Below are 13,765 nucleotides of genomic sequence, written 5' to 3' on the forward strand. Positions count from 1 at the left end.
TTCTCTTATATGAGGTCCCTAGAGTAGTCAGATTCATGGAAACAGAAGGTTGAATGGTGGCTTCTGGGGAAGGGAGAATGTGGAGTTAGTGTTTCATGGGTATAGAATTTCAGTTGGAGAAGATGAAAAAACTGGGAGGATGGATGGTGGCAATGGTTGCCGAACAATGAGTTACTTAATGCCACTGGGACTTCCCTGGTGGCTCAGATGGTAAAGAATTCGTCTACAATGCAGGAGACCCTGGCTTAATCTGTGGGTCGGGAAGATCCCTTGGAGAAGGGAATGGCTATCCACTCCAGTATTCTTGTCTGAAGAATTCCATCAACAGAGGAGCCTAGTGGGCTACAGTCCATGCAATTTGGGGCTTCCCTAATGGTTCAGATGGTAGAGAACCTGCTTGCCAATGCAAGAGACACAAGAGACACAGCTTTGATCTCCAGGTTGGGAAAATCCCCTGGAGAAAGAAATGGCAACTCACTCCAGTATTCTTGCCTGGAAAATTCCATGGACAGAAGAGTCTGGCAGGCTACAGTCCATAGGGCTGCAAAGTTGGACACAGCTGTGTACGTGTGTGTGTCTGTGTACACACACACACACTGAATGGCACCTTAAAATGGTTCAAATAATACATTTAATGTTATGTGTATTTTACCACAATTTTTTAAGTTTGCAGAAGGGCAAGTTGATGCTGTAGGTTGGGCCTTCTGGACGCGGATGCTGGGATGGGGTGTGGGCTGCAAGATGAACTTAGGAGATCCACAATGCTGCAGGATAGGGGAAGAGGTAGGTTTGGAAAGGGGAGGAAGTTGGACTGAATCTGGGCCATGGTCTCAAAGCCTGGGCTCTGGAGTGAGAACTGCTCATAAGGCAAAAGGACACCCTGGCCTTTGATACTGTGCCTTGCTCATCCTTGATCTTGTGGGCTCAGTTCTGTCAGCTGAAGCTGACCTCGGGGGACCACAGAAGGGGACCTGGGTGACACTTTTCTCTGTCTACCATAATTGGGAACTTAGAGGTCAGGAGTCATCTGCAGGTTGCTTAAAGCATAGATGTGTATGCTCAGTCGCTCAGATGTGTCCGACTCTTTGTGACCCCATGGACTGTAACATAAATACATGCCTTCATGTAACATGTTGCTGACACTGATAGTTAGGGGAGGTGAAGTAACCTGCTCTATCAGTGGGCAGGTCTAGAACCATCTCCCAACTCTTGGCCCACTCCATGTCCAGTTTCCTCCTGGTCCAGTATGCAGATCTGTCTAGTCTCTAACTATGGGTGAGCATACCCATTATACCTACCTTCTGGAATTTCCAGGAAGACCTAGGTATCAGATGTGAATATACCTGAATGAGCTAAAGGGGAAAATATGATCATTGACACAATGAATGGGGTACTGAAAATATAGCAATAATAACAGTTCAGAAATGAGTAGGTCAGCGTCCTAATCCCACTGGTGGTGACTAACTAGGCATCTTCGTGTGAATCATGGTTTTCACGTTTGTGTGCCTCGACCCTCAATTCCCACACATTTTATCAAGCACCTACTAAATGCACAACATTCTGCAGGATTCTGTGAAGGACATGGTGTGGTGCCAGTCCTGGAAGATGCATACTCCCCCCCGCCAGACACACACATCGGGGAGAAGGAAAGCTATAAGACTGGACCAGGCAGCAGTGAAGGGCCTGGTGAGTGGGGCTGACAGGCATGAGGAAGACGAGGCAAGGCCCAGAGGTGCTGGCCTCACGCTCTGAGAACACTGCTCCCCTACAGGATCCTCAGGGGCCAAGGATCATCCACTGAAGAAACTCCTAATGAAAAACCACAATTTAGCCGAAAACTCAATACCCAGCTCTTTGCCCCGAGTCACAGAGATTTTTTTCAAACCCTCAAACTCCACGCCAGCCTCTGCATCCAGAGGGCCCAGCTCACCCCTGTGCAGACCCGTTTCTGTCTCACTCCGAGCTCCCACTGTCAGCACTTGGGCCTTTCTGGTCCCCTCCTACAGAGTCGCCAAAAGAAGATTGTGCTATTTCTCAGGGCTGCAAACTGGGTGGCTTAAAACTGTAGAAATGGATCGTCTCCCGGTCCTGGAGGCTAAAAGCCTAAAATCCAGTGTAGTAGACCACACTCTGTCTGAAACCTACAGAGAGGATCCTTTCCTGGCCTCTTGCAGCTTCTGCTGGTTTTTCTGCCATGCTGCCTGCTTGCAGCTGCATCTCTGCCTTCACCTTCATGCGGCATCCTCCCCGTGTCTCTGTGTATCCCCGTAGCCCGTCCCGTCTTCATAGAAGTATCCCAGTCCTATGGATACCCTAGTCCACTATGACCTCCTCTAAACTAATTACATCTGCAGTGATTCTGTTTCTAAATTAGGGCACATTCCAAGGCTCCAGGGATTAGAACTTCAGCATATCCTTTTTTTTTTGGAGGAAGGACACAATACAACTCATAACAGGAACCCAGAAATACATCAGGTATCTTCCGCACACATGCTGGAAAGGGGTGTATCTGATGTGGGTGTGTTCTTCCATGAGTGTGTGCAGAGTGTCCATTATGCCTCCAAGCTGGTGGAACACCAATATGTGTAGATTTTGACAAATAGGCACATTGGGCTACTGTTTACATAGTCATTCTCAAAGTCAGTTATTTAAGAAAAAGCAGATGCCTTGATGAGAGTTCCCAGGTGGCTCAGATGGTAAAGAACACACCGGCCCGTGCAGGAGACGTGGGTTTGATCCCTGGATCAGGAAGATCCCCTGGAGGAGGAAATGGCAACCCGCTCCAGTATTCTTGCCTGGAGAATCCCATGGACAGAGGAGCCTGGTGGGCTACAGTCCATGGGGTCGCAAAAGAGTTAAATAGTTTAGCAACTAAATGACAAACAAAAACAAATATCCCTTGTTGATGACCTTAAGTGCATTTGGGATTCTGTTGGTTTTTAGACAAGGATGCTAAGTACAGCAAACTCTCTAACCCTAACTCTGATCAAGGCCAAAGGCCATCACCATGCCAGTTCCATCCTGGAGAACTGAGGTCCAAAGGGGAGCAGACATAATGGATTTGCTGCTGCTTTGAGCTGCTGTGGGTATTTGCTTGTGGTTTGTGTTTTCAGCAGTGTAAGCGCCTCTCTCTGCGTGCGATTGTGGGTGTGTGTTATCCATTCTCATCTCTCTCCACACGTTGTCAGTGTGAGAGGTGTGAAAGGTACGCAGAGAAGAAGGGTGGTGTCTTCGATGTGAAGACAACCTCTGAAACAATGGAACGCCACGAGCCAGGCAGAAGTCAGGCGTGTCGAAGAAGGACACACCCGTGTTCCTCCACTGGGCACACCTCTTACCTGGCTGACTCTTCTTTCTGGGAAGCTCCTTCTCTTTTCCCAGGAGATGCCTGGGGTCAAGGTCACTTTCCAGAGTGGAACTTTCCGTGGCTCCGTCAGGTTCTTCCCAGCCTAGTTGCTAGGCAATAATGGTGCGCACCAGAGGGGCTGTTCCTGCCGGGGCGGCTGGCTCACCCTCCCATCTGCAATTTAAATTCCCTGACAGGCAGAAGCAGCCAAGCTGTTCACTTGAGATTGCAAAAAGTTAGATTGAAATACAAGGAATATCCAGTGCCTCGAGCCCTTCATAAATTTTGCTTTGATAGTGACTGGGAGAGAGATGGGGAGTGAGGCGGAGAGAGGCAGCTGAGAGGGGAATGTGTTGTGGTTTAGACTTATGCGCTCGACTGACATTTGATCAGCGTGTCCCAGGCCTCCCCGCTGCCCCAGGTCCTTTCTCCTGGCTTCCCTGGGCTGCTTCTTGTCCCTTTCCACGCGTCTCCCTGTCCTGCAGTGTGGGTTGAGTGAGCCTCTGAGCATCTCTTCTGCCTTTCCAAAGCCGTCTGGACAAGAAGCAGCAGGCATGTAGCCACTGGCTAATCAACTGCCCCATGCAGGTCCCACTGTGACCCGGTTCCCAGGCCCTCCCGCTCCTGGACCAACTTGCACCCCTCGAAGGTCTGCAAAGACACGCTTCCTTGGCGATGCCCGGAGCAACAGCTGCATTGACAACAGCTGGATTCTCCAGTCTGCTGGGGATTTGACTGGTGTTCTCAGGGGCACCCGAGGCTTAGCCTCTGGCCCCGACGGGACCCCCGGGAAAAGCTGCACCCACCCTGTCCTCTGAAGCTGATACAGGCCTAAGGTGGCAGGGAGTTCCGCAGCAGAACCTCTACTTTTCCAGCTCAGACCCGTGAGAGAAACATCAAACGCAGAGAAGGAGCCGTGGGACCCGCTTCTCTGGAGACCGGAGTCTGCGATTAGCTCCCCTCGACAGCCTCTCTTCTCCTCTCCTCGCTTACACTCCTGGGCCCTGCCCTTTCAGTCGCAGGCTCGTCCAGCTCTTTCTCATTCACTTCTCTTTCTCTTTCTCCCTGTTCCTCAAAAACTATTCTTGAGGCCTCTGGCATTCCAGCTTCTGTCAATGGGAAAGGTGGACCGGGCTGGACTCCAGGACCTCAGGGACAGAGCTGTCACCTCCACACGCCACCCTGGTCCCCACCAAGCAGGACGTGGAAGTGAAAATGGTCTTCTTGAGGGAACCATACACAGGTCTTACCCTCTCGATCTTTCCCTCTGAAACCGGATTATTTATACCCTGTGTATCACAAGAATGGGACCATTCTCAGACAATACGACAAGTATCTTGGGCATTGAGGGGGCTGAGGAGTGAAATGAAACCACTTATCACCTACTAGGATGGTTATAATAAAAAACTTGAAAATAAGTATTGGTGAGGATATGGAGAAATTGAAGCCTTCATGCCTTGCTGGTGGAAATGTAAAACGGTTCAGTCACTGGGAAAAACAGTTTGACAGCTCCTCAAAAAGTTAAACAGAGAGCTCCCATATGACCCAGCAATTCCATGCCTAGCATGTTCCCAAGAGGATTCAAAACAGATGTTCGTACACCCATATTTGTAGCATCACTGTTCACAATTTTATACACACACACACACACACACACACATTCACAATGTGTGTGTATATATATGTAATTGAATATTATTCAGCCATAAAAATAAATGAAATTGTGATATGTGTTACAACATGATGCATGGACCTTGAAAATATGCTAAGTGGAACAATCTGACACAGAAGGGCAAACATTGTATGATTTCACTTATGTGCAGTACCTGGAGTAGACAAATTTATAGAGAGAAGGTAGAATAGTGGTTAGTTGGGATGAGAGCAGGGAGAATGGGGAGTTATTGTTTAATGGGAATAGAGTTTGTGTTGGGGGTGTCGGGGATGATGACAAACTTTGGTGTATAAATAGTGGTGATAGTATAAAACCTTGCGAATGGACTTAATGCCATCAAATTGTGTACTTACAAATAGCTAAAATGCTGAATATATATGTTTTGTGACAACAAAAAGGTGAAATGAAGCAGCAAGTCTGGGAGGAAATTCCTAGTGTGATAGGATCGGGGAGGGGAGGAGGAGGTGACAGCAGAATCTCGGGCTTTGCTGGCCCGTGGCGTCACGAGAGGGAGTCTAGTGAAGACACTGAGACCGTCAGGAGTGAGCCGGGTCCGTGGCGAGCATCAGCAACTACTCCCATTATACAGATGACAAAACCAAGGCCAGAGATCTCCTGAGGGTCTGGAGGAAAACAAAAAACCTGGGAGGGTGTCTGGCCATTCTGTGGGAAATTAGAGTTGGCATCCCTCCCAGGCCCGCTCCTGGTATTAGAAACAGTTGCAAATGTCCATTCAAGCAGGCCTGATGGGAACGTTGGGAGGACCTTCCGTGAGGTGGGAGAGGGCTCCGGGGAACTGAAAGGCAGTCTTGAGGAACACTTGTGAGGGTTTTAGCAGGATTCCAGGCTGCCCGTTGGTTTCCGTTCCTGCTAATTCTCAAGTCCAGTGAGAGCAACCCCCCCGCCCCCAACCAACTCCCATCCCCACCCCTGGCTGAGCCTTGGAGACCGACTGCCTTGGGGTCCACTGTTCCTCTGGACAGAGCTGGGAGAGGAATAGACTAAAACCGAGGACCACCCTCTCAACCCAGCTCTGGGGGGCCCAGGAAGCTCTGTGGAGGGACGGTGAAGCTCTTAGATCAGTAGCAGGTGGAGACGGACTTCTAGCATCTGTGACGGCACTGGGGATGGGATTGTAACTGGATTCTCTCTCTCTCTCCCCCTCAGGATGGCCCCACAGGATACACCACTCGCCTTTGTCTTCTGTCTCCCCCACCCCGCTGCCATCCATCCCTCCTGCCCTCCCCAGAGGAGACCCTGGGGGCAGCGGTGTCTGAGGCAGGTGGCTGCCCACCAATTCCAGGGGTGTTCAAAGCCAATGGCCCTGCTTTCTCAGGTAAGTCCGACCAGCTTCCCTCCACCATTTGATCTTTATGCCGCTCATGCATCTCATGGTTACAAATAGCTCAACCTCCCCGGTGCTGACGGCAGCGCTGGGACATTACGGTAATGTGCCCATTCAAATCAAGTGCAGGCAAAGATTGCTACAGCAGCTTTTCGCCACGGAACATTTAGCCTTCAATAATAGCATTTTGGGTCCCTCTGGAACCTTCCTCTGCAGATGCACCTGGGGTGCGGCTCTCCCTCTTCCCCGACCCCTGAACCCTGGGAGCTGAATAGGGGCAAAGGTCATTCTTGTTTTTCTTGATGAGGAAGTGGAAATTCGAAGAAGAGAACATCAGGCAGGAAATAAGAGGGCTAGGACTGTTATCACAATGATGATGCCGATGATCACCTTAATAATGATACTTTGTGCCCGCTTGCTGGGATGCGACCTGCTGGGGAAGCAGTTTGGTTGCACTGGGGAAGGTGATGAGGTCCCTGAGGTTTAGGAACTGCCTCAGGCACAGGGACAGAGGGAACCTCGCCTTCTAGCTGGTTCCCACTGATGCTCTTGACCTCTCTTCCAGGTAAAGTCAACTCAGGGCTGGGTCCCAGGACAATTTGAAATTCAGAGAAAGCTGTCCTTTCCCTTCCTGCCTCCAGGCCCCTATCCTAGGGTCCTCAGGCTGTCCGTGGGATCCTGACCCTGCAGTGTTGCCCTTCCCTACTCCAGATCCTCCGGACTTAGCTCCGGGCAGCCCCTGCCTTCCAGGAGGCTGACTGCTAAAGCGGATCATCTGATTTTCACCTTCTGTATCCAACCCCCGACTCCCCTGCACAGCATTTTTATTTCTACAACCTTGGCAATACCTTGCCTTAAGGTGAGAGCCCAAGAACATGGTCAAAAGCTAAGATGGAGACAACCAGCGACATTTCAGATTCAGAGCCCAGGCAGGGAAGATGGCCCTGGATCTGTCTGCATCTTCCCACCACAACTGTCCATTTTGTGGGAAAGAAAAAAGACCAGGGTACCTTCACCCCCATTTGCTAATGCTGCCACGTGTTTGTTACCTAAGTGAATTTTCCAGGACACGTCTCTGAGTTGTAAAGCAAGGCATTAGAAGGTCCATCTTGCAGGTGAGAAAACTGAGGCATGGAGCAAAAACACTTAGTCAAAGATAAACGGTAACTGGTAGAAATAGAAGTAGATCCTATGATGGTAGAAATGGAACCAGACCCCAGATTTGCTAGTCTTATGTGCTTCCTGCTGCTACACTGTGCTTTGGCCCAGGCTCAAAGTGGCCCAAATGGACATTGTTTAACTGGTGGGTGACTGAGTAAAATCTTCACTGATGCTGTGGCTCCACTGGGCTCCTTGTTGGGCCATTCACTCCATCGACACAGCTTGGTTTTTGAAGAAGTGAGAGGGGCTTCTAGAAATACTTGGAGAGGATGAAGGGGAGAGGAGCCCTCTGCCTTTGCCCTAAATCCCAAATAAAAGTCTCTCTGCCCAAAGAATTAAAGCAGCGGGAGATGTAAGAGAGGTGTGTTCGATCCCTGGGTCGGGAAGGTACCCTGGAGGAGGGCATGGCAACCCACTCCAATATTCTTGCCTGGAGAATCCCATGGACAGAGGAACCGTGGTCTATATAGTCCATAGGGTTACAAGGAGTTGGACACGACTGAAGTGACTAACACAAATGCATGAATTTTCCTCCTTCCCAAATCCTGCACCCTCCCCATCTGAGTCTTCGGAGGACAGGCTCGGCTCTGACACCCAGGAAAAGGGAGGCCTTTTGGTTCATTTCCACTGACCCTGCTCTGTAAGCCCTTCCCATGGGAGGATGCTGGCCAGTCGCCTGATTTTTCTAAGGACCGTCTCTGAGTGCAGGCTGGGACCCGCAATTCACTGTAGTAACGGCAGAGGGCGCTCCTGACCTTGGAGAACGACTCATTACCAGCCTTTCCTCAGCCCTCTGCGTCAGTCAGTCTGGCTTCTTGGGGGCTGTGCGGGAGGAGAGTGCGCTGCCTGGGGAGTCGTAGGCAGACTGAAGAGCCCAGGCACACCTGTGTCCCCGATCTCCACTTCCTCCTCTGTCTTCTGGCTCAGTCTCCAGGGAGGCAGAGGAATGGTAGGGTGTGGCAGACAGAGGAGAGACTGCGGGGATGGTGGGGACACTGCTGCCACGTGGACACGTTGTCTTGAACCAGTATCCTCATGTGATGGCCTTGCCGAGCATTGTTCTCATAGGAGTGTCATAGGAACCTGCTCCCAGTGGCACAAAGGATGGGAAGGGTCTTTAAGCAGAAGGGTTCTCTATGGATGCAAACCTGGACAAACCTGTGTGACCCCAGGGCAAGTTGTTGGGCTCCCCCTGTGCAGAATTCCTACAAAACACGAAGGGCTGAATGGGAGGGCTGTCTGTCTTCCCTGATGGCTCAGCAGTAAAGTATCTGCCTGCCAGTGCAGGAGACACAGGTTTGATCCTTGGGTTGGGAAGATCCCCTGGAGGAGGAAATGGCAACCTACTCCAGTATTCTTGCTGGGAAAATCCTATGGACAGCAGAGTCTGGCGGGCTACAGTCTATGGGGTTGCAAAGAGTTGAACACGACTGGGTGACTAAACAGCAACTGTGTCCCCAGCCCCTACTAGGGCTAAAAACTGGGATTCATGTTGGCCCCTTCTCATGGTTTCTTTCCACGGTTATACTGGTTGGAGTTGGCACTCTGAAGACTATGTGCTGGGGGCGTGTGGGGCCCAAGGTGATCCCTTTCAAATCACACCAGAGGTCCCGTAGCAGCAAGGCCGTTGCTCCCTTGTCCCAGTGCCCTCTCCTTCCTGTCACTGGGAAGGGAATCCCTGAGAAGGTTAGATGCCTCTCCATCACTGGGGACATTCCTGCTCTCACACACACTCTATCCTGACACTCTGACATGGTGGGGAAGAGAGCCCATGAAATGGTTTTCCTCCTCCCAGGGCAGTGTTCTGGAAAAGGCTAGGCAAGTCCGGGCTCTGGTTTGACTCTGGCATCACCTCCTGGGGCATTTGGGAGAGGTCTCGCTGTATCCCCGAGTCCCGGTTTGCTCATCCATGAAATGAAAGGCTGGCGATGGTTTCAGGGCCTCTCCCATTCTCATGTCTGTGCTCTCTGGGTCTTTGTCAAGCTTGTCTAACATCTGGCTCCTTGGAGAAGGGAAATGAAGGAGGAGGAGGCTGGGAGGGAAGGGTTACCATGAAGAGGAGGGCAGAGAGGCAGGAGTGGATAGAAGGAAGGGAGGCTGGGGGATAGGTCTGCACCTGCTCGGAAGTGGGTAACTGACCTTTGAAGACTTGACCTCCCTGGGCTGCAGTTCCTGAGACTGCGGGGGCAGGGTTGAGAGGGGGTTTCTGGTCACTTAGAAGAATACATCTTGGTAGCCACCTGCAATGCTGTCTCTGTCCATCCATCTAGACAGACTATAGCCTCTAAAGATATTCAGAAGCTGAAAACAGACAACATATGGCTCTGGGGGCCAGGTTGTATGTGTGTGTGTATGTGATGCACAAATACATGTGGGACAGAAACGCAAGCACAACAGCTTGTATGGGCAGGCACCCCCAATAAACATGTGTTCAACACTTACACACACACAAATGTGCTCATGAACTCATGCACATATACAAGCCAATATGCTGGGCCTGCAGTTCGCAAAAGATCACATTGACCCCTAAGGCAAAGAACCACTTGCTTGAAGAAGCATCTCTTACAACATATTAATAAAATATTTAGGCAGACTTTAACTTTAAAAACCCTGGAGAAGGAGAGAAGAGGCTGAGCAGACGGGGGCGGAGGGGCAGTGGGTAAAGGCAGGTCTAATCATGAAGCACTTAGCCCGCATGTCTGGGCTTCAGTGTAAGCACCATATTTCATGATACATTCAACCTGATTTTCCAACTCATTGAAAACACTCACCAGCTGCTGCTGAGTGACTCCATTCATTGTATACACAAGCTTGCTCTAACAGGAATCCCTGGACGGAAGTCCCCAAGGAGAGCGGCAGATGGAAACTGAGCCGGAGAACTTAGGACTGGCTACTTTGGGAGGTGGGGAGAAGGCAGAGGTGGGGCACACCTGGGGCCGTGGGCAGGCTGGGGGGTGGTGGGCAAGATTGGGTGTTCTGGAGACTTCCACGGGCACACATTGGAGAGGAACTCTGGTAGTGGTCAGTGTGAAATTTCTTCCTCTTGTGTCACCCCCTTGGCAGACTCATCTGCACAAACATGTGAAATGAGGATTTGTAGCACCTTTCAGAAGGTGGTCCTCTTGCAGACACATGAACTGTCTGACCCCGGCATCTGGGAGGAACAGGCATCACCTTGCAAGGCCCCACCCCTCCTAAATATAACCCCCCAGGTCTGTCATGGGTCCCCTCTCTTCTCCCAGCCTCTTCATGTTGGATCCCTAATGCTATCAGAAGCTCACCTCCTGCCCTTTCCTCATCCTACTGTGCCTCCGATAAGCTCCTGGAAGGAAGGGGAGGCCCTTGTGTTGGCACATGCAGATGTATTGCCAGGTTTGAGGATTGCTGGCTTGTTGGAAGTGTATATGGCGCTCCCCTGAGAAGCTGAGACCCTGGGCAGCAAAGTTAGGGTCAGAGGATGGGGAAGTATTTATAGGAAGGTGGAGGTGCTTCTGGGGAAGGGGATCTGGCCAGCCAGGGTTCAATTTGGACCATTCACATTGTAGCTCACAATCAGCCTTCGGTCTGCGATGAAAGTTTAGCAAGCCCTCCAAATCTTGCCTGAGACAGAGGGGACCTGAGAATCCCCATCCCACTATCAGAGACCCCTCGACCTTGGCCTTTATGCCCAAAGGTCTGTGAGGGCTGGGAGCGATCCCGTCCCATGGAGATGGACCTCCTCCACATCTGGCCAGGAGAGCCGGCCCTGACATGGCTCTGTGGGGACCCAAGCATCAGACCTTGTCTGTAGTAACCTGATTATGCGGCTGTGGATCAGCCAGATGGAGTGGAGGAGGCCTGGCTCCCCTGTGGGGCAGCTGCCGGTGCCGAGGTGTGATCTTCTGTCAGCAATCCGCTTCCAAGCACTTTATCAGTTTGTCTCTGGCACGTCTCTGTCAGCTGGAGGCAGGGAAGGCTGATCCTTCTCATGGATGGTGCTGGGGCAGGGGCTTGGCCCACAGGCCCCATGGTGAGTCAGAGAAGGCTGAGCTTGGACCTCTGCATCCCCACTCCTTAGGCCCCCAGGTGACCTCCCAGGACGCTCAATTCTGATGGCTCTGTTATGGGACCATTATTATTATTAACATGTATGTAGTCCCTGCACTTTCAGTTGTAATGTTTTGAAATAGTCTAATAAATGACTTCAGAGGACACCGTCACAGACGTGACCCTCCAAACTAGACAGGGCATCTCACACACTGCTGCTGCTGCTGCTGCTAAGTCGCTTCAGTCGTGTCCGACTCTGTGCGACCCCACAGACGGAAGCCCACCAGGCTCCCCTGTCCCTGGGATTCCCCAGGCAAGAACAGTGGAGTGGGTTGCCAGTTCACAAAAAGACAGGTCAGGTTGACAAGGTCCAGAAGAAAAACTGAAGCCTGGTCATCCTACCGATTAGCAGCAGAATCAGCTTCCGGAACTTATTCTAGAAAGTGGCTCTCTGTGGTTCAGAACTTCCCTATTCTTATTTCTAATTCCCAAGGTAACCTCAATCCCAGTTTTCTTTGGGAAACACAGTCCAATGTCCCCACGGCAGTGTGCCCATCTTTGAAGGGCAATTTGGTGACTATTTAGACTCTTGGTTGGGAGGAGGCCAGCTGGACTTAGCAAGGTTCTGAACATACCTGGACTGTGTCACCATGTAGGGCCAGACCTCCCGGGAAAGCGAAAGAAACGGAGAGGTTTTTGTACCCACTTCGGGGCCTAGGCTTCTGGGACAACCACCTGCTGTGTACTTGCCGAGAAGGTTCTGTGTTCAAGGTGCTGGGTGGTTAGTTGGAGACACTTAAAGCAGTAAGACTTGCAGTTAGATCTTAAGATGGACTTGCAGCTGTTGGTCCTGATAGAGTAAGGACTGCTTCTCATATGCTTCTCTTAACGATTTTTGTAAAAATTTCACTTGAAAGCTTGTAGCGTAGGGGAAGGATGGGATCATTTTGATGTACATTTTAAAGAAAGGCTTCAGTTCAGTTCAGTTGCTCAGTCATGTCTGACTCTCTGCGACCCCATGAATCACAGCACGCCAGGCCTCCCTGTCCATCACCAACTCCCGGAGTTCACTCAAACTCATGTCCACAGAGTCGGTGATGCCATCCAGCCATCTCATTCTCTGTTGTCCCCTTCTCCTCCCACCCCCAATCCCTCCCAGCATCAGACTCTTTTCCAGTAAGTCAACGCATTGCATGAGGTAGCCAAAGTATTGGTACTGAATATATGAATATCATGTTAACATGTTTTTTACCAGCACTTCTTCTGCTTTCCAAGATTGTACTGAGCCATGATTTTTATATAAAGTCCTCCCCCCTTATACCCACCCCCCGCACAAGCCTGGCAGACCTGGGTGTCAGTGGCAGCGAGCGTGGTGACCTTGGGGACTGCCTCTGGGTATAGGGACCATGGTTCTTCAAATCCTCACTAAGCCCCTAGTCCCTGGCAGGGCCCCGCACTGCCATAGCCAGGCAGGTTTCCCAGCAGAAGGAAATTCTGGAGGGGATTGACCTAATTTTCAGAGTCTAAAGGGCGACAAAGGCCCCAGTCAGAACTCCTGTAAGTGAGCGATAAATAGTGTCTATTAGAAAAAATAAATAACTTTTCCAAAAGAAAGCAGGCATCCTGAATCCCTCTCACCTCTTAAGGAGACCGCTGTCTCCCCAGAGGGGTTCCCAGAGCCTTATGCCTCCCTGAAATGCTGGCCATGCTGTGGGCCACTCTGATCACAGGCTCCTTGCAGACCCTGTGATAGCAGGAGACAATCCTTGGTCAAGTGGAGGGGTGGGGAAGCTGATAGCCGTGCTTGGCCCTCAGGGTTGAATTTTATGGACTGCCAGCCCTGGGAGGAGTAATCACACACACACACACACACACACACACACACACACATATGCCTATGATACCTAATTTACATATTAGGGAAATTGAGGCTCAGGGAGGTTAAATAACTTGTTTGAATTTGCCCAGTTATTAAACAGACAAAGCCAGAATCAACACTCAGTAGCCTTCGTCTTTCAAATCCCATTCTCTTCCCCCTGCTTTGATGCTGTTCTAGCTTGTAACACATCAGAATCACTCGGAGATCTTGTTGAAATGCAGGTTCTCATTCCCTAGGTCTCAGGTGGGCCCAGCACGCGTGTGCTCGGTCGCTTCAGTCATGTCTGACTCTATGCAACCCCATGGACTGTAGTCCGCCAGCTTCCTCTGTCCATGG

Source organism: Moschus berezovskii, chromosome 3 (assembly GCF_049115385.1).
Source record: "Moschus berezovskii isolate FMDL1 chromosome 3, NW_MosBer_1.0, whole genome shotgun sequence".
NCBI lineage: Eukaryota > Metazoa > Chordata > Mammalia > Artiodactyla > Moschidae > Moschus > Moschus berezovskii.